The 23,132-nt window shown below is 37.9% G+C and overlaps 1 protein-coding gene and 1 non-coding gene across 2 annotated transcripts in view; one reads left to right on the top strand and one right to left on the bottom strand.

Moving 5' to 3' along the window:
* LOC139810478 (uncharacterized) overlaps positions 1–23,132 on the bottom strand; it is a 352,879-nt gene that overhangs the window by 235,754 nt on the left and 93,993 nt on the right. The gene's annotated exons all lie outside the window — the stretch shown is intronic.
* On the top strand, positions 3,134–3,351 carry LOC139810837 (small nucleolar RNA U3). The gene has a single exon (XR_011731493.1). It is a non-coding gene; the product is annotated as a small nucleolar RNA U3 (small nucleolar RNA).

The raw sequence follows: 23,132 nt of genomic DNA on the forward strand, positions 1-23,132 counted from the left end.
CACACAATAAATTGATAGCTTGATAAATTTTGTTGATAGAGCGAGATAGCTGATAAATCGATAAATCTTGCCCACTTTCCCCGTGCGATAGTCATTTTTCAATAAAGACTATTTTTCAAAATCTACTTCTCTTAATACAAATTTAATTAGCAACGTATTAATATTGATCACAAACACATGCGCGCGTAAAAATATGATATAAAAATCATAATAAATAATACTATGGAAAGAATTTTTTTAAGCTGATATTGTGAGATAACGAGATAATTTTCTTGTTATTATAATTGTGAATAGTAATAATTTTTAAGGCATGACGAGTATATAGCTTGAAGGTTGTTCGACTTAAATACGGAATTTGATAGATATTCAAATAACACATAAAATATTTCTTACATATTCCAAAGTCTGAGGAAGGAAAATTTATATCGTGCCAACTTTCCACGGATGCTCTTCGAATAATTTTCTCACGCCAGCTTTATCTCACGAGAGCGGAGTATATGGTGCATTCGCCGGTTAAAGGTCGCGGACCTCTAATCTTGAGAGGGTCGAAACGCAAGGTGGTGAGCACTTGGGCGAGGTCGTCCTATATTTAAGGGACCTCCCATAAAGGACAAAAGTTGCGCCGTATCGCAGTTGCCGCGCAGGCCGCCGCGCCGCGCCGGAACGGTTTAACGTCTCGGTCGTCCGGAGCCGGTAATGGCCCCGGTCGGAATAGTTTCAGAAAAATGGCCGCGGCGGCTGAACTTACAGTTAAATAAACGCCGGTGTGTCCGTGCGCCGGCACGGCCTGGATAAAACGATTTACTGGCGCCCCGCGAGCGGATAACGCTCGCCATTTGTACGTAATTCCAGCGGGCGCGCTCGCTCTCGTGTTATCCGCGCTCCGCGAAATTGTTATGGCGAAACGAGTTTCCGCCCCGCCATGTCGTAGGTATCCGGGTTACCTGACCGTGGCAGACGCCCCGAGTCACTGCCCGATAAATTATGGCCCCCTACGAAATTCGAGATTAAGGCTTTACGATATTCGGCTTTTAATGTGGATATTATTTGACAGGTACTCAATTTACGATTTTCGAAGAGACGTGTATCGGCTCGCGTTATCGTTCTCGCAATATCCCGCTCGCGTCCGGATCGGGTAAACTCGGGTAAGATGGCCATACAGGAAAGATGGCCAACTCGTGTTCCTTCGATGTTTCATGGCAAGCTAGATTGAAAAAAACATAGGTTGGCCATCTTTCCTGTATGGCCATCTCACCCGAGTTTACCCTATCGTTTCTATTTTTTACACTACTCGTGATATTGTGACAGCTAGATATTGCGTAAGTTTAGCGTAAAAATAGAGTGTTCATACATGCTGGAACGTATGCCGTATTATTCAGTAGTCATTCTGCATGCACCTTATTTTCAATCTCAAATTTGCTATTGCGACAATTATTCCGACGTCGTCGCTGCGAACATGCTCGAATTCAAGAGACGCGTTACATCTTAATTACGTTCACGTCGTCGGATACGAATCCAGGAATTCGAGCCCGTGTCGGCGCGCCGCGCCGGGGAAAGCTCCGTAGGTGGAAGCCCGGGGAAGAATGTCCGCGGATTAAGTGGAACGAACGTGACTTAAATCCATTGTAACCCCTTGGAACGTCGGTATCGTTTGTAACCGTCACGGTTGTATCTACAACGTGAGAGAGAGAGGATGAGGGAAAGGGGAAGCGCGCGAGAGAAGGAAATGTGCAAGGGTGAAGATGAGGAAAGTGAGAAAACAGAAAAGAGAAACGGGAGAAAGGTGGAGAAAGAGGGAGAGCCGGAGAGGGGAAGAGAGAGGGGAAGGGGATTCTCTTAATCTCGCCTTTACGTGCGCTTGACAAACGAGGAATGCGGATGACACTGGCATTGTACTCTCCCTCGTATTATCCGTACGATCGCGCGGATCTCGCATTCTACTTGTCGGGGCGTCTTTTGCAGCACCTCTCATTTGCGTGTTGCCACGATGAAGATATCGACTTAACACCTAGATACACTTGAATTGCTCGGGAATAGAGGGTTTCTCGCGAGCGATTACGAACGTCTCGTTGTGGAAACGACATTCCACGAGGGCCTACCAATGGATATGGTTCTTGCAAACTTGATATCCACCTCGTTGTTATCTTCTTCCACTATAGGCAATTCAAGGAGAACCTTTTTCTCCAGTTTCTTCAACGATAGAATTTTCTTGCCGAGACACATAGTAAATTAAATATTCAAGTCCTAGGAAATAATACCGTTGGCAATGGCAAAATTATGCATGGCATATTGCATAGCAAGTTTCGATATTTCGCTAGAATTTCACAAAACAGATGTAACATTAAATAACAAAATATTTTCTACATTTAACATGCACATACACATATCATGTAAAAACAATAGCAAATATCAATTGTAATTTTAATTTTAAAATATCAATAAAATGTATAGACATTTGCAATTCGGTTGCATGAGCTGTTTCTTAAGTATTTATCTGTTGCATATTCGCCGCGTACTCGTTCGCATTTTAACACTTCGTGACAACCTTCAATTTGAACAAAGTTAATGATAAATATTTACTACATAAACATCCTTAATGCTATTACGTTAGCGGCAAGAAAGACCGAGATATTACACAAAGTTGGAATTGTAAGTTACTTCGCATTGTTCAAGTTTTACTATGAGTTCTTGCCTCCTTGAGTTCAAGTAACAATACTATTTTATTAATTTGAAGCTTGTTGATAATTCGGTATATCTTGCATTTTAAAGGAATTATAGAGTTAGATAATTTTGCTAGATAATTTTGTGCAGCTAGACAATTTTGTATCCAGTTTATAAATTTTTTAAAAATTTAAAGTGTTACAATAAAATTATGGCTGCAATAAAAATATTTTATTATGTTTTACATTATACTAGAAAATGCTCGTAGTATGATGTTTACGCTTAGAGCGTTGTCCCCACTCTAAAGCTGTAAATAGATAACCGGTCTTGAGTGCTATTGAAATGGACAGGTCAGTTAGTTCTCAGTTTCTTTCTTGATTGTCAGATGGATGCGCGCGACAGCTAAGTGTTACTCGTAGTAAAAATACCACAAGCTGGAACGTATCTACGGTGTGTTAAACAGCAAAACATCAAGATCGTACTTCACGGGATCACTTCTGTAAGAGTTGATCTTATTTTCCCTCCTTAATGTGAAAGCTGATGTAACCATGATGAGGGGCAATAGCCTTCTTCCTTGAGCGTGAGAACGACACGAGTTCCTGAGTTATTCGTGATCCTACCCATTGATGACCGTTCGTTCTTTACACTTGCTAGTGCATCGATAATGAAAGAAAGAGCTTTCTGAATGCTCTACATATAAGTACGAAAGTTCTAATTCTTCTAGCTTATATTTAAAAATAAAACTTTCTAAAAAAATCCAAAACATTGTAAATATTTATAGCATCATCGTAATATTTATTAAATTATGAGAGTAATTACTGAAAATAATAATTATTCGAAATCGAATTAACCAAGCTTACTTACTTTGAATTTATTAGATTTTAAAGTGAGCATAAGATCTCTTGGATCTGTACGACAAAAATCGCAAACTGGATTTCTATAATTTCGTAGGTGTTGCCCATAGCTTTTTCTCACGGAAAGGAAAAAGAATTAGACCTCGAGCCAAATATATCTTATCATGTTATTGCTGTGTCAATAACATCTTTCTTCTCGAGTTCTCGTGAAAAAGGCGCCCCTTTACCGGTCTGACGGCACGATACGATTCGCAGCACTCGAGAAAATATATGTCACGGATGTTTTATATTTATCTGAAAATCTCCTTTGACTTCATATTTTTATATTTATCTATATAAAAATTCTTTCAGCAATCAATATATTAAATAAATGTAATCTAATTAATTAAAATATAAACAGTCAGCTTTTGATAGACAAATAGTTAATATTAATGCAAGTAAGGAGCCCTAAACACTAATTTATATTTTTATTTTGACACAATAATTTTTCTTTCTCTAAGATTATGGTGAACATCTCTTACCAATTTTGTAAATTTGTTAAATAAATTTTATATTGCAGAATCATATATGTATATATATATATATATATATATATATATATATATATATATATTATTATAAAAGAAAATAATATATTTTTTTTATAATAAATGCGTCTAGAGAAAAGCTAACAACAGTTTAAACCACGTGAATAATACTGTATTTTGTTTTATCAAATAAAATATACGTTGGGCGACGCGTTAAGCGTAAAAATAAATTGTAAGTTTATTTATCCTCTTGTTGGCGCACAGTTTGTAGGAATCAATTATCGCGTGCTACGGGTGGTGATGAAAGCGGTCGTTATAACGAGCATATATCTCAATTAATTTTTGCTAGTATTGACATTGCTACAGGTGTCACGAATTAAACATCGACGAAACCAATTTGATGTTTCGACATCGACTTCGATAAATCAGAACGGACTCGAATCTTGAACTATTTGTCATGTCAAAAATGAATGGAAAAATTCGGCGATGACAAAAATATTCGTTTGCTCTGCTTATTGTTAGTAATAAAGCCGATTCAATAAATATTATAAATAATCCGAAACCTATATTATATTATATGTTCCATTCCACGTTTTTCGAACCGTTTGGTGAGTGTCTGAAGTTTTTTTTCTTAATATCGTTTCATTAATTTAAATAAATTACAGATAGGAATCCATTGGTCTCCGTTTCTGACAATTCGAATCAGTAAACTCGCCTTTTGGGACGGAGGAACGTGTGACAAACTTTCGTTACTGATGCTGAAGGCCATCTTCAGCCATTCAAATCGGAGCCGAAACGTTCGGATTTATGTACTAAGATGATTAATATAAATCAAACTATTAACTTTACGCACGAGGATCTGCGTTCGACCCTGACGGCCCCGACATCTCCTATATATTATATGTTGTTGTCTGATAATTTACAAAGTACAATGTAGTTATATCTTAAATTAGTATGTTATTAAAAATAATTAGTCACTTTCTTTAATTAATTTACTTTATTATTAACAATACAAAATCAATTATTGCGAACTAATTAAGCAAAAATGTATTTATATAGAAGTATGCTTATTAAAAGAATACCTTACTATTGATTTGATGATTTGATAAGATGACTCAGAAAATGTTTTCTGCTCTGTTATTGAATGGAACATGTGAACAATCATCAATGATAGAAAAAATCGAGAAAAGTCGTATTACTCTCACGCTCGAAGAAGAGCGTTATCATTTCTCATCATATAGTTCATTAAAGCTTTTCAGTCAGAAACAAAGAGAAATGATAAGATTCCCTCTTGCAATTTACATCAGCTATTGATCTTCATTTTTATCTTGACATTTTCAAATATGTCTTTTTTTTATTCTCAAAATCTTGAACCATTGCTTCTTTATAGACATATGCATGGCACATTATTTCTTTTCACAATGTTAAAACAGATTTCTTTGACTGTACAAAAACTAAATTTGTTTTGTTAGTGCTCTCTTAACCTGCAAAGAAAAAGATAGAGAAAATGATGTACACAAACGTTCTTTAAAAAAAAAAATGCTAAAAAAGCGAAAGAAGCAAAACTGTAAGAGAAAGATGAATGCGAGAAAAGGAAAATAATCGAGGAATGCATAACCAGACAGATACATCAAAATATGACATGAATGATTGAAGTGTACATTTACAAAAACGTCGATTTAAATTCTCTGTTCCATAGCAATCTTTGTACTATTAACAAGGCAACGAAAATAATAATATGTGATAAGATTGTTATAAGATATATCTAAAAGTGTATCATTTTACAATACCAATTAAAATAATTGGTTTCATAAGAACAAATAAGGCATACAAAAATTAATCAATTTAGTGCATTTAATACATCTTCGGACATTTCTTTTATTAAGTCTTTCTATTAATACCGCATGCTACGCAAAAAGAATAAAAAGATCGGTTCTAAATTGACAAAATAGTTCAGGTAGATGGAGGAAGAAAGGCAGGAAACAAGAGAATTACAATTCTGAGATACTTTAGAGCACATTATCGTATAATATTTTGTATCCTTTTTCCGTGCGCAAATACAGGTAAAATACATTAAACGTACTTTAAGTGCTGTTAGTAAAATAAAAGGAGGCGTGAAAAGGAATGGAATCGGGGGGTGGGTGCGTACAAGGTGCGCGAATGGACTCCGGCGCGCGGATGCACACAATGCGCTAGTACTGGGCGGGGTGTAAGTAATGTATGCTCACATTGTTTACCGTCGCCTTGGCGTGTCGCCGCGAGACATTGCACACTGCCGAACCGTACGTACCACCCACTCGCAACACTATTCTGCCGGCGTTGCACGCACGCTCGCACCTACGCGACACGGACGACGGGCCCGCGTCCCCGAAAACGCACCGTCGCGTAAAACACATCCGCGTGATACCGAAACCGCCGAGCTAACCGTCGCACGGCAGAGCTGCTTAATTTGCCGTTGTGTCATGCAAATGGCGATAATGAGGGAAGATGAGTCGCGGAGCCGCGTGGAACACTCATCGTGACGTTAATTCACATCGTGATTGGTGCTATACTTCACAATGTAAATGCATCAGAGAAATGTAAGTGTGAATTAAATTACTTTAGATTTATAACATTGGTATTTGTTATTATTATTATTATTACTGTCAAAATTAACAGAGAGAGAATTAATAAAAGATTCATTGCGAGAGCAACAAGAAATTACATTAAGTTCGGAAAACATTTAACATAAACGTTTAAAAATAAAATTAATTAAAGATTATTTTTTAAATGGGTTGAATAAATGTTTAAAAAAAATAATCAAAAATTTATTTAATTTTTTTTCTCTACATTCCTCAAAACTGAGATAGTCTAACTTTCCGGATATTAAGATTGCCAATTTTGTTCCATGTATGCGAGAGCCCGTGAAGAACTTAAGTTTACCGTTTAGCATCCATAAATGTAACATAGGATTTTAACACCAAATAACATTTGGTCATCGTTATCTTCTAGCAATGATATAAACTAGCTAAATATAAATAAGACTCGAGGTCATAATTTACAATAATAGAATAGGAGCAACGTTCTAAAGCGGTCGTCATATTAGAAATACATTGCTCAACTATTACGTATGTGGAAGCTATAAAAGATACACCGCATCTTCATAGCCATATATAATTCTCATAAGAATTAAGAATTAAGAAAGTTATTTAATATTAAAAGAATTTAATAAATTTAATATAAAGTTATCAATATATATATACGCTTCATATATATAATATATCAGTTCTCTCGGTTACAAATATATATCTTAGAAATAATTAATAATTACGCTCGACATTTCCTCCCAACTTTCTTTTTTAAAAATTATTCGAATTATTATATCTTCTTCGTCCTCTAATTTTAGTTTCATGTCCTCGTTAACATTGTAAGGATTGGTCGTTGATGTAACTTCGTAACGCTACGAGAGACGTAACTACCACACGGCCGCGGATCTCCCAGTGCAATATTCTTCTCTCTCGTCGTTGCTGCCATCTGTTTTTCCCCGTCTGTTCCTCTTTTCCTCTTACCGCGACTTACACTACTTGTTAGCTGTTCCTTTCAAACTCGCTATAGAAAAAGGCAGCCGACAACTGCAAGTACGACACGAGGTCCTAACTAGTTGTCGGAGCAAAAGTTTGCTCGGTCAGAGGTTAAAGCGGCGTCCGTTTGTTTATTAGAGAACTCGTAATTGAAACGTTAATTCTTCATTTTTCGCGAGACATGAACTTGTACGCATTTCGCAAGAAAATCCGAAAGAGTAATCTAAAAAAATACTACTCGAATTTTTTAAAAATAGTGAAAAATCTGTGATATTCTTAAAAGCTAAGCTAATTTATTACTCTTTATATCCCATAATTTCAATATAATTTTTTATTATTATTCTATTAAATACATATATTACTACTGATTGATTAAATTTCTGATCAGGTTAAATTATCTGATCTCAAATATTATAGTTATTTGAGATGAAAAAGAAATTGATAAATAAATTAAATTTGAGAGAAATAATTGAAAAAAGATATATCGTAAATTTAAGATTAAATGTTTCGCGACACTGATAAAAAGCGATTGGATCGCGAGTAAAATTCGTGTATGACCGATAATGCGAATACATTCTTAATTTACGAAATTAGTACTTTGGATGGGATACGATCGACAAAAGAACTGGCAAAAAAATTATATTAGATTATATTGCGCATGATATTTTTCTGATCTTTTTGTACGGAAGTAATAACGATCGGCCAGAAATACGCCGATAGCCAATTTCTTGGATATCCGATATATAATACTTGACTTCGGTGCCGAGCAATCTCGTTTTTATCGATTCTCACAAAATCCTCCCAATTAGCTCGCATAACATTACCGTAATTACGGTACCTACCTATCGACCGAGGCATCATCGATAGGCTTAATACATCTTCGCTATATGTATATCCAACCTCTGCTTTCGCCAAAATTGCATTCTCCGTCAGCATGAACAGCGTATGTGAAATTAGCAAATAGTTCGCGAAGTTCGCAATAACGTAAATAACTTTATATGGAGTTTAAGCAAAACCTATAGAACTAAACAAAGTTATAACTGAACAATTTCATACTATATACTTCAAATCTGTTTTGCTATAAAAATCTTACAGGTGTTTGATGTGTCACACATTTCTTAAAAAAATATAAATTGCACAATAAATACTTTTTTTATTTCACGTCACATTTTGTTCTAATTGATATCACATGAATAAAATTAGACATATTATAGTGACTCAAATATTATCTGTCTCAAGAATCAAAGATATTATCCATCAGAGATTCTAATTAAAAAACCATCATTAAAATATAATTTCAAGCATATACAAAACACGTAAAACTAGGAACGTAGAAAGAGAGTCGGTACGGGTCATCTGTATCATTTTAGGGCGACAGCGGTGTGCCGCAACGTAATAAGACCGTGGTAGGAAGTTTCATGGGGTGTAATTAACTCAACGAAATCACCTGTGTGTTTCAGCGAGTACTCGTGGGGGCTAAGTTGGCTGGTTTGCAAATGTCGTCGTCCGTTGTTGGCCCGCCTTAGACAACGCGCCCCGCACATAAATTCTCGCGGGTCGGTGGGACGCAGATGCGATGCGTCGACGCCGCGGTTGGCTCGCAACCAATCCTGATCGCGTTACAAAGCAGCTTGCGGAAGCTTAGGAGGGTTTCCGCCAGATTTGCATTATTTATCGAGCACAATCGTACGCCCCGATTTCTCCCTTTCTTATGATTCTCATACTTTTGATCTTACTCGGCTCGATTTTCTTTCCCTTCGCCTTCGAGTCATAATTTTCGGAGAAAGAACGAAAAATATAAATTAGCTACGTCTTTCTCGCTGTTATTATTATTCATTTTCGATAACTCTTGTCATATTAACGATTCTCTAAATCCCTTTCAATATTTCAGCATTTAATGAAAACCGTTATGGTAAAATCGTAAAATTATAATTTCACGAAGACTTATCGCGAAAATATTTCACAGAAAATTCATAGTTTCAAGTATACCTAAAAAAAATACAAAGACATATACATATTTTTGTTACTCCGTTTTTACGCTGCTACTTTTCCATGGGAAAAGTTTTATGTTCTCTCCACGTGGATGAATCAAGGAAACACTACGACGTTATTTATAATCGATCGTCCTGAAATACGCGCTGGCGTATCCCTTTTTTTTGCGCTGCCGCACTATCGACATGAATAATAACGTGGTACGGGCATAAGTATTCTCGAAAGTTCAATTTCCCGTCATGACGCTCGATGATTTATCGATGACGCTACAAACGAATGGACATTATTTACTGTCGCCATTCCGCGCCGGCCGCTCGATATTTCGAAAGAGTGAAATTCCGCGTTTACGAAGGCGCGTCCAAATATGAGAAATCACCCGGTATACCAAGTAAAAAGATGGGAAAAATATTTCTTCCCGGCTCATCGAGCTTCGTAATATTTACCGTCTAACATGTCAATGATTATATCGTAACAATTAATCTAAAAATCCCATTATCCATAAGGATTAAATTCCAAGCGAGAAAAAACTGATGTGTACATTTTGCAAAAATAAACAGAATAAACATATGCGGGAAGTAAAATACACGTGACAGCTCGAGCCCATTAGACTATCATAACTCACTATTATCGTAGTTGACATCGAAAACACTGTATCGTCCTACCATCACGTGTCCATAAAATCAACCAACTACGACGAGAACGATATCCCTTGAACGTTCCACGTCGCCAGACATTAATTTACGTCAACTATCATCGTCATCGGTTGCCGCGAAAAGAGTCGATCGTTTCGCAGATCGGAAATACCGCGTCTCGTTCGAAAAGTAACATCCGTGTGGTTACGCATCGAGAAGTGATTGTTAAAAGGCGGAGACTAAAGAGGGAGAGTAAAAGGACAACTGCTCGTTCGGACGTCGGCTTTATCTAGTATCGAGGAGGCACGCACGCATACACATACACGCACACACCATCGGGCGCCGTCGGGCGTTCCTCGCGCGATCTCATCGGACGGCGTATTAAAGGTAAAAATAAAATTATTGAAAACAGGCGGAATTCGGCGTTCTTCTTCGTCCGGCTGTTCGTTCGGCGGTTCCAGCCGGTAGATATAAACAGGCACGTTCATCGAATGCTTGACTGCATGCTCGCTCACCTACCTGACTCTGCTTGCCCGCCTGCTTGTGTATTTCACTTGTCTTCCTACCCCGCGGATGGTCAGCTTCTGATAGTATTATATTCCTTGAACAGCTTTGGCCTCTTTGTCCGCTTTGTCGCGACGAGCTTTTCGCGTCAGACAGAGTCGGAGTACCGATATCGCGATTGCTCGAAAACGTCTAATAATCCTTTTATCTGCGTATTTATAGCTGATTGTCCTTCGCATGTCACACGTCGGTTGAGAAAATAATTACCTGCTGCTTGTAATGTGATTATCGAATGTTTCAAACAAATATATTGTTACGGAAACATTTATGTGTAATGCAAAAGTGATAAACGTCCATCATGGTTAATTGCAACCGCAGCAGAATAATAAGCCGCGTTGCAAAACAAAGGATTTTACGTTGTTATAGTGATTTAATGATGACAAAAACAAAATTCAATTTGTATCTTTTTCTATCACAACCGCGTAACGTCGTGCCGTCTCAGTGCGCTGTTATTATCAGCAACGGGGATGGGTAATTGATAACTCTTACGTAGTATTTATGTACTAGCAGAACTCCGAAACGTGTATAAATAGCCGAGGAGATAGAAACTCGACTTGTTACGGCGTAATTGTCAAGAAACGTGATTATAAATTCAAGAAACGATGGCATAAAGTCGAGAGATTACAATACGACTTCTGGTGCCTTCGAGTGGCACACTTCGCCTTAACAAGAAGACCACCCCGATGATTCTCATAATATATTGCTAGCTCATTCGTGTGTAACAGACTCCGCATATTATTATACTGTAAAACGGGAAAAGAACGTAATAAAATGTATTCTTAGAATTTCCTTAGCGACACGTATATAGTAGCACTTCGCATATATTTATTAAATTATTTACGTGCCCAATTTTGTCATTAAAAAGTTTAAAACGCGATGATTAAAGGCTAAAATGTCTAAGCAAAGCAGATAATAAAGACTATTAAATAACATGCAGAAAGTAATACATATGTTATGTGTCTAAGTGAATAAGAGAGAAAGAATTTCGCAGTAAAGACTGGATCAAAACTTACACATATATTTAGCGTCGCGGATTATCGGATTATCAGCATACTAATCAGAGCATTGACATTCCACGTGCGCTTGGAAGGTTTCGAGGAAACGCATGTTTTCGACGAGAGCGTAGGACCCGGTATGGCAGCCGATTAGCTTGGAAGCCTTTCAGCAAAGCAGTTTTATCTGCGTAATGATATCTTGTAAGAAGCGGATGAGGGAGAGGGAGGGAGAGAAGAAGAGAGAGGAAGAGAGAGGAGGGAAGAGCGAGTGACCGCCGCAGGGGGACTAGCTTTCAGTCGTTGAATCCTGACAAGGAATATACCGCGCTCGGTATACTCGGTAGACAAGACTTCGGGCTGCTCTTAGAACGATGTTCATCGCATTCTCGACGTGAGTAAATAATTCCTAACGTAGAAAACCGACTCCATTATGACGGGCCGACGTATCTCGAAAGGCGGTCTATCGAGAGGGCGTAGGGAGGAAGCCTTTCACGGAGAACAGAATTATCAAGCCGCATTGAGCAAGATGCACGTGCTTCTTTAATACAGGGAAGATTGAAGATAACGCGAAAATATCCTTCTAATTGCTTGCAATTAAAGTAATAAGGTTCCTATCATTTTATACATTCCACGGTCCAATGGTTCCTTTAAAAGGATTATTTAAATAGCAAAAAGCAATTTAGCTTTAAGAGAAAGATTTATGACTTTATTTTTTATCGATAGGGGAGAGTGGGGTAACTGCGAACACGGGGTAAACGCGAACGATACTATTGTATTTGTAGTATATTAGAGTAGTAATATTTTCCGACTTCTCGTACTCGTATCACACTGAGCGTATACCGGACTATCGCTGGGTGCGAGAAGTAGAAAAATGTCACTATTCTAATTTACAATAGTAATTGTTCGCGTTTACCCCGTGTTCACTGATACCCCACTCTCCCCTACTACAAAAATTGTTATTAAATAAATATTTCTTAAACCAAAAATCTTCTAATTAAAACTCTCTTAACAACAATATTAATGCTAATGTTCTATTTTCACATGCAAATTAAAATAAGAAATATAAAAATGTACAAAATAAAAGTGTCATCAAGTATACCATAAAATATACCGTGCTATAGATTAAAACTGCAAATGCTCAGTAATTTCCAATGTATCGGCCTCTAAAACATATTTTCCGCGATTATCTCACGAAGGTAGGTGTGCAATAAAACGTTTCGCGAAAAAGCAAGATCAGCGAGAAAAAACAAGAAACATGTTTTTTTCGGGAGTAACGTACGATATCGCTTATTGGACCGCTTTGTCTCCCAAATATTTTTCGACCGCTCTGGAATATCGCGTCAAGCGATATAGCGGAGCTTCAAGTTCACGCGCTAGTAAAGGGAAATTTTCAAGTTCTCAAGAAGAAAACGGACATGTAATACCGAACCGACTAATCGTCAAATATTTTTCAACCTTGTAGATAAGCCGGCGCGGCCGCGTGCCAACTTTATCTGCACGCCTACTTAAGTAGCTACTAGCAGTCGCAGCCATATAGCAGTAAACACACTTGTTTAAAAGATAAGAACTGATCTTGGGATGTAATTCGAAGGGAAAGGGCAAGCGAGCTCTCTTCTCAAATGGGCTCTTAAGTGCGGCAAACACCGATCGCACTCGTCTTTGCGATTGGTGGACATCTGCGGATAGCCGTGCTGCATAGAGGTTGCGATAGTATTCCACCGTGACAAGATTCGTCGACAGAGTGGAAATTCCGGTCGTTTCGTACTGCCGTTTGTTCACGCGCGATAACAAAACGGCGTAATCAACGGCGCGTCATTTGTTTCACGCTCGTGACATTTGTCAACTCGCTGGATATGCGTGCGCCACACTGTTGAAAATCTGTTTACCGGTTTTATACCGAAACTGCGCGTCTATCATCCTATATGCCGTGTGTATAAGATAATCTTTCGATATGCTGTAAATGCCCGTGCATTTGTACGATACGTATACAATAACGTTCCTTCGAAACGCCCATGTGAAACGTTACGCATACTCCAAATGTACAACATCCGGTTTGTCGCGGTAGTACAACTACCATCTTGCCACCAAGTCGAGCATGGTGAAGCTGAATATCCGATAAAGCGGCTCCATTGCGCTACGCCGTCCTTTACGAGGCGACAATACAAACGAGCGAGTGTATCTGGAAAGATACGACAATGCGCGCCTTGCCGCGCGAAACGCTCCAGGTTCCGCACAAGAGCGGAATACGGAGTTCTTTCCTTTCTGACGAAGTTTACGAGACGCGTTTTCACGATCGCGACGCGAAGGCGAGGTCGCGGCGCGTACCAGGTGCGGTCGGCGGTTTCTGATTGTGTCCCGCCAACCAACGACGTTAATAACTACGCGGCGCGGCGCGGCTCAAGCTGGCCGAGAGTTGAAGCTGGCGGAGTCCGGCGGAGATGTAGCTCCTCTCCAGGTAACCGTAACTCGCATTTACATACCGGCGTGTACCCGACGTGGCATGCGCATGAATAAATATATGTCGAGAGTCGAATGACTTAAACAGTCTAAACACCGAGTCGTATGGCAAACTCCACGGGTTGTGATGGCGCACCCATCATCCGGCAGCCCCTTCGGGGGTGAGTGCCTCGACCTCTCGTTAACTCTCGAGTCATCGTCGAAATTCCCGCCCGCTGTGGAAACAAAGGACCCTCGCGAAACCATACACGAACGCCTAATGAAACTAGAATTGTAGGGACGGACTTGGAAGATAGTAAATGGTATCGAGGTATGCTTATAGTTCCAGACGGTTATATACAAGATACTATAACTACGGAAAGTTCTATTTCTGATTGGTAAATCCGTACCAAACGTCACGACAGAGAGCGGAATTGATAGACTAGGAAGGTATTTATTCCTCGTGCTGCACATTCTTGAGAGGATATAGTTAGAGCTTAACACTACCTTTTCATAAAAACAGGTCATCAAATCTATTATTATGCATCGTAGTCTATAACATCGCACAGCTCGGGATTATCGATTATGAGGTTTTGCGGCAAGACATTAGTCGATAAACTGTGAAACAAACTCCACCAAGTCAGCCATCCTTTCGGCTGGCGGATACTCGGTTCAATTTGTGGAGTTAAGGAGCCGGCAAGTCAAACAGCAATTAGTAATTCGCAGCTGTGCGAACGATGATCGCTGTTTAACCCGCCGGCAAATGAGATTCCTACCGCACGTTCGCGCCAACTTGGCCAATATTTCACTTTAATCGTCGTACGTCAGCCGATGCGGATGACACCGTGGAAACCCCGGGAAGACAGAGACGAAGAGACAAGAGTTTGTTTCTGCTCAGGCAAACACGTACCTAGAACAAACCAAGAAGAATATTTGTACATAAAGGAATATAAATGTATGTAAATGAATGAATTACTTATAAAGTGCAAGAGAAATAGAATAAACCTGAGGTAATCTTTTTCTTCGCCAGTAATAATTATAACAAAGGAGAGGATTTAATTTAATTCGATCCAGCTCTGGCTACTTATTAATATAATATTAAAATAATATTAAAATACGCAACGATACACAACGTTTCGACAATGGTTTTGTGGATCTTATCAAGTGTAAACTAAGTTATAGATTTACAATGTGGCTGTTCTACGAAACCTCTCAATTATAAAAACTGATAATATAACAAAAATAATTCAAATTATGGATTTTTTTAGTTTGCGTGTGTCCTCGACGTTAAAAAGCTTCGTACAAATCATCGTCTCAAAGATCGTGGCTTTGCATATCGTCCCGATGTACATGGAGCACAGTAATAAGAATAATATATGAAAATTTGAAAACTTAAAAATTGTAAATAATAAAGATATAAAAAAAGAAGATATTGTAGAGAAAAATACATATCATGAGATATACTAAAATACATGAAAATAATAAAAATTGAAAAAAGAATTATCAAGATCAAATAAAAATAAGGCGAAAAAAAATTATAATTGCAAGAAAGTAACCACCAATTAGCTGGTTAATAGTAAAATAACGTGAATATTAAGGATGTATCACACGTACAATCTTAAACAAAAGTGCATGAAATTTGAAATACTTGAATATCTACGCCTAACGCATAGTAAATCTAGATGTAAGATACTCAAATGATAGTAGGAGTCTTATTTTTACTCCTAGAAAAGTATTTTTTACTTTATAAATGTTTTTTCCGTATTATTTGCGATTTTTGTAATTTATGAGCCTAAACTTTTGGCAGTGAAAATGCCCTGATTTCAACTTCATAACGTCAAATTATTAATAAAATTAATAATTAATAATTAATAATTAATAAATTATTAATTATCATTAATTATTAATTTATTTCTTTAAAACGGTGTAGTGAAGACAATTAAAACTTGGCAGATATTTTCATCTATTCGTATACTAGATGTACAAAAAAATTCAAAATATTGGTAGCGCTCCTTCAACATTTTTTTAGCTGTTTTATCCGCCAAAATCGTCTCTTCCCATAAGAATACGTGTAAAATCAGTGAAAATTAAAATCGTTATATCTCAGCAACCGTTTAGTGGATTTGTTTCTACTTTTTTGTAGCACATCAGGAAGACTAAAAGAACATTCTCACAAATTTTTATCCACTTGGTAGCGCTTTGAAAATAGGTGCAATACATCCTTAATAAGCATCAATGATCGCAGTCGTTTTTCTTTTGCTTTTCCTTCATGAAACATGCGATACGGACTTATCGAGTCCCACTGCTGTCTCGGGACATTCGCGAGAATTTACAATCGATATGCTAGGCGTTCACTGTAAATAGCCAACGCTTCGAGAACCGGTTCGATGCATCGCGTTACGGCTTCTAGCATGCAACGCCACGTAGCCGCTGATAATAAGTGTACAAACATGAATTTAATGGCGCGAGATAGTCTGCGAATTGACTCACGCCGCAAAACATGCACTTGCCGTCCGAAATTACGGTATTAGCCGCAGCGCACCACTCGTAGCGCGCGCTATCGCGCCGCTATCGATCGCCGGCTATCGATACTAAAGGTTGCCTGTCTTACAGACCCCTTATTTCCTAACAAATTACGATGCGCCGCCGTCGCGCCGGTCATTACGCCATCGCTCGAAGATTAAAGCGCGCGTACTAGCGTTTGTTTTGCCAAGAAATTCAACGGCGTCAGATAAAAGTTCTCTTGGATCATTATTCGGTATATACACGCGTAAGTCGTGTATAATATATTGCGAAACAAACGCGTAGTACTTAATAAATAGCCAATGAAATGAGAATTGTATGATGCAGTAATACGTTGATTTTATACAACAATCACGTTCGTTGTTTGACAAATAATTGCATGATCCTCTCAATGAGTAACAGTCGTGTAAAGGCCAATTTAAATTCTAGACAAATTATTATGTTGCAAAAAGATTAGGAATTAGAAATTATATTATAACGTAGTGTAGCTTTACATGCCGTAATCGCTTTATCGGCACTCATTTGGTGGCTACGTGCTAATAGAAATGATATAGAAACCGACGATAAGCCTCGTCACTCACTGTAATCGCCAATAAACCACACTCTCAACGCGGCGTGAAGCGCCCAAGAACTCCTACGACTCTTAAGCAACACTCGGACTTATACACGAGCAAACTGCTTCCCGACGCCGACAATTGCACGGGTTAAACGTAGCGCCATTGAGAAACAAACGATCTATCACGCACCGAGTACTTTAACGGGCCGCCGCGCCGCGCCGGTCGGGGCCGTTAACGACTGCCACCCCCGTTCCGTCGCCCCTTTCTCGCCGACACAATAGAAACAATTACGTGTAAATCTTAACAGTTGCCCCTCCGTGGAATCTTTCAGCCATTTCCAACGCCTTTCATCAAACCGCTCTCGCGATTTCCGCGACATGACTCCGTTTGCCGCTCTCGCGACAATTATACCAGCTTCCAGTTAACGACGAATGTCACGAAGACCATTTCGAACTTTCAAGGAAGATAGAAGTTTCCTTCCTTATTTCGAAGATCATGGAATATGTATTTATTTACATGAAAAAAACACATCAAAATCATATCAACATTCAAATACAACAATGTTTAAATACAAAGAAAACGTAACGATTTTATTCTATGCTAAAGTGCGAAGAGTTAATGCACAAACATTCCCTATCTGGAATCCTCGACTGTGTGAAAAGAAAAATCGTTGGAGCACCCGTTCTTCGGTCAGAAAAATTTCCGCAATTTGCGTATCATAACAATCGCTTCTTTCTCTCTCTCGCAGTCCGCGCGATAGCAACCCTACGTTGAATCGCTTCTGTGGTCGGACGCGAGCAACCGCGCGAATCACCGGGGATGAAATCTGTGGCCGAAGAGAGGAGCAAGGTAAAAGAAGGAGCAGTGCAGCGGTGCCGAGTCGGTGCGACAGAGACGGACAGAGGGATTCATGTATAAGCGAGTGAGTTAGCAACTTCGGGGGCACTCGGCCCCGGTGTTTGCCCTCTTCGGGGTCTCGAGAGATGTTTGCATTGGCTCCGCACCTCGGCCCCGCACGATGACTGACTGAAATGATTTCGTCGACTCGGCACGACTCTGGAGTGCACTTTTGTCAACATGCAACATGCGCAGCGCCATGTACAAAAGGAAATTATCGAGCAACGGCGCGGCGGCGGCGGCGGCGACATGACTTGGAGTTTCGCACTTGTTTTCGACATTACGAGTAATTGTCGTTAATAAAAGGAATTCGAATGTAAATGATTTTACATGTGGAAACACGAGCTAAGCGCATTACTATGTTAAGAAATAGATAACTTCGCCCATGTATTTCGCTAAAATATACTGGCTCAAGATATTTATGGTGGCATTAACTTGTAATTTCTGATCATTGTTCCAACGTTTATCTCGAATTAGCGGAGTTAACAGAGCATTAGGCACATAAAGCATAAAATTATAAAGCACTACAGTGATTAATGCGAAACTCTGGTATAACAAAGAGGAATGCGTCAGGAAGCGTTTATCGTTTCAAAACGATTACGGAAATCGTTTTGGACGGAAGAGAGAATTAGATGGTACGATTTTAACAATGCTCTGGAGATTTCGCGCGGAGACTCCCATCCGTCCAAAGTTGTTCGAACTTTGCATTAAGTCGCGAAAGAGAGAGGGAGGGGGGGAGAGAGAGAGAGAGAGAGAGAGAGAGAGAGAGAGAGAGAGAGAGAGAGAGAGAGAGAGAGAGAGAGAGAGAGAGAGAGAGAGAGAGAGAGAGAGAGAGAGAGAGAGAGAGAGAGAGAGAGAGAGAGAGAGAGAGAGAGAGAGAGAGAGAGAGAACGGAAGAAATCCCGATGGTGTTCGCATGGAGCGAAGAACCTCGTCGTATTTACAGAAGAAAGTGGAAGTGGAACTCGAGAACGACGGTGATGAGGATTGAACAAACAAGAGAATCTCGAGCTCGAAGACGATGTCGGTCATCGTCATTAACACCGGATAATCCAGCCACGAAATACACGCACCTGGAGAGCGCAGTCTGCTCTTTTTTTTTCTCAAACGGTAAGTGTTGACGCTGCGAGAAAAAGTAAGAACGAACACCGGGGCTGTAATCGCGTTTCTTCTCTTCGACTTCGGTAAACATCTGTATAAATTACGCGTTTGCTCCACGAGCAACTGTATAAATTATTCTGTTTGTTCTTTTGCATTATTCTCGCCATCGATCATCGAAGCAGAAATACTAGAACGTTGATAGAAAAAACCTGCAAAAATACTCCGCGAGTTATCAGCCGCGCGATCCTTCAAACCTGTTCTGATGTTATATAGTTTGTATTAAATACAATTCTAATTTATTTATAGATAAGCAATGGAGCTGTCTTGAAATATTCCGCAACGATTACTCGTTCGATTTCGTTACGTTGACATGTTTTCTTCCATCCGCACGAAATACAAACGATCGTTATTTCTTCATGAACCGTAATACCAGTTTGCATAAGGACGATTGTAGATCTCCGCGTTGCCGTAACTTTCTATCGCGTTCGCAAACGTAGAATTGCCATCCATTTTCTGCACGAAGCGAGCGTCCGTAAGTTAAATATTATGTTTGCTGACGGAAGACGTTTCGAGTGTAGCCGAAGAATACGGAACGTGCCGATCTTGCAGCAGCAATATCGAACGAAACGTCTGCTGGTAAATCGTAGCAGAAACGCAGCTGGAAATGATTTTTATTTCGCTTCCTTCTTCGCACACTTCTGTTCGATAAACACGAATCACTGACGTGAAACTACGCATTTTTTCGCAACACAATAACCGAACTCCTTTTTTTTTGTTACAGTAAAGTATAAAAATGTTTTTTAACTTGATGCACCATATCTACTAATCAATCAAACTCATACATTCCAACTCTTTATAATTACATCTTTGTTCTTATTATCCTTTGTTTCTACTTTAACCTCAACCATTCACTGCACTGTTATTCATAGAAGCACGCCGCGTGTATATAAATGTGTTTAGATGTATGTGTGCGTCCGTATAGTGTATACTGAACTCGAGTCCGAGGATTTGTTAAGCTTAAATTCGGATGACTGTGCGAATGAAAATGGCCAAATTCACCAAATTCTTCAGCGATGATATCATTTCTTTATTATATCGAGAAGAAAAGAATAAAAGATCCAGAAATATGTAAACTACACTTATTACATCATTATGTCAATGATGTATTATACACTGTTAAATTCATAGTGTCAAATTGTATTCCGGTAATTTTTAGATTGCTACTGCTATTCAATATGTCGCTAAGTTAACTACACCAATAAAGTTAAAATAATATTGTTTTGTGTTAAAATAAAAAATTTCGATACGTATGGTAGTTAAAAATAACAAAATGTTGCTTAATTCAAGGTATTGATTTAAATTTTATCCTCTAGTATTTAGCAATGTATGAAAAAAATATGAAAAAAATGGTAAAAATTGTATATTATTTGTGAATAGTTTTTTTTATCGTTACGACGGGTATTCACAATGTACCTATGTATGCTTATTACAAAGTTAGTATTAAAGTAGAGCTTAATACGTAAAGGCATTAAATAATCAATTATAATTATTAATTTTATCAAGTGTATTTCACAGTAATTTTCTATAAATATCAATATTATCTTTAAATTATATTAAGAATAATTATATAACAATATATTAATGCACATACTATAATTATATTATTATATACATATATTATACATATAATAAATGTGCAATAAAATTCAAAACTTTAGTTACCTATAACATCGGAAAAATATATCAAACCGAAAATAAAAGCCTGTCTTAAAAAATGAGAGAACTTTTGCACTTTTCTCATGAAACTGTTTTGAGACAGGATGCACAGTTAAAAGTTTCCCTGTCTTTCGGACTGCAGATCAGGCTACGAATCGAACTACAGATAGAATCCAAATGGTGCACTTATTGGGTATCAAACTATAGCAACGTTTTAATTGGAAATAACGCAATCTGTAAAAATAGATAATACAATAAAAAAATAAAATTGAAAAATAGCAGCTGTTTTACATTTAAAAGATATTGAATATTTGATTTACAAACGGTTGTAATTTCTTATGATGCAAATGAATAAGAATACTATTGAAAAATTTTCAGTTTTAAATTTACTTTAATAGAAGTTTAATATAAAGCTCAAGCATTAAAATTTATATAGTTAAATTTTCGTTTCTAAAAAAAACTAACTTGGAAAAGTTATGCATGGCAGATTTGATATATCAAATGTAAGAACCTCTAATGAAAATAATTGCTTTTACTGGATCTGCTGCGAACCAACTGCTCTTTCTTTCTCCCGAAAAATCCACTTTATTCTACTTTATTTATAAACCCACTTTTGGCATTATTCGTGTCATTATCAATTCCCGTCATTATATCAGTGTCACTGAAAGACTGAAGGTATAAAGAATAAAGTTAGTATTGTAAAAGTTAGTATTGTAAAAAAGTGAAATAAAATTCTACTTATCCTCTTTTTGAAACTGTAAAATTAATTATCGGGAACAAGGTATAATTAATGTGTGTATTATTCACACACGATCGATTCTCAATGAAGCATTAAATTATGGTAGGTAAAAAAAGTCTCTATTTTCCCAACGCATATTCCGAGAATTTTATTTTCTTCTAACTTAAGATATAAGTAATTGGATAGAAATAACTAATTAGTAAAAAAAAAGCACACTATATTTATGTTATATACTATTGTAAGATCGTCAGTATTAAATATATGATATATAGCACATTCCATGGTTGCGGCAATTATTTTAACGTTAATATTCATTATTAATTTTTACGTTAATTTTATACTTTTGGCAACATTAAAATTTATTTGAGGTACTATTTTAAATTTACATTTTAATTATAGATCCATATGTTTAGTTAATTTTATCACATTCTTAACGACGATTTTTATAGAATTTGCAATAACTGCTATTTTTTGAACGAGAGTCTGATAATTGGAAGACCGGAATCTTTCAGTAACATTTTATACGATAAAGAGTTTCGCTTCGTAAGAGTAATTATACTGGTATAACTTCACTCAAAAATATGCAAATTATAAACGCTTTAGTCTTTAGCAGTTTATTTTCATAGAGTCATAACCAGCAGACTTAATAGCAATAAACCGCGATGTTGCTAATGACAAGTAACCTTTGTCTTGTATACTTGAAGAAATATATGGAGATCGAAACTAGAACAAACTAATTCTAAATAACAATTTTGCTGTTAGAGATATAGGGTTATACCCTATTATATATAAATTATTAAATGTAATTAATTATATACGCCTCGTAATACGAAACGTCCAGAAACAGTCGCACCTCTCTCGTCCAGTAATATCCCGGGACACCGGGTAAAAAAGTTTGCCCTCATAAGTAATTACGAGTTCAACCCCCTCCGTCGAAACTTGTCCCCCGTCCTCCCTATATCGTGGCCGCGACTGCCGCAGCCACCCCCGGCGTTTCCGGCCGTATCTGACATCTCTGCCTTGATGTTTCTTCTTTCTTTTGCCCGCCACGTGGTTCCTGCCCCTTCCCTTCTTCTGGCCGCTAGCTACACCTTGCACTCCATCTCAGCAACACGTTTCTTGACAGAAAGTTAATAAAGTTTTCCAACTCGCATAAATCAACGACCTTCTTTAACCTCCGGCTTCACAAGCTGTCAGGTACGTACCAGCAACACGGCAAACCCCGCTTATAAAGGCAACGAACTTTAATGCGTTTCAATAAATTCCTCGAACACTCTTTCTCCACTTTGCCGCATGCTCGTCCCGATCGTTCAGTTCGTCGCTTTCGAATTTTCCGGTAGCAGAGAAAATTCACTAAATTTTTACGACGCATATAGTT

The sequence above is a fragment of the Temnothorax longispinosus genome, chromosome 3 (genome assembly GCF_030848805.1).
Source record: "Temnothorax longispinosus isolate EJ_2023e chromosome 3, Tlon_JGU_v1, whole genome shotgun sequence".
In the NCBI taxonomy this organism is placed as follows: Eukaryota; Metazoa; Arthropoda; class Insecta; order Hymenoptera; family Formicidae; genus Temnothorax; species Temnothorax longispinosus.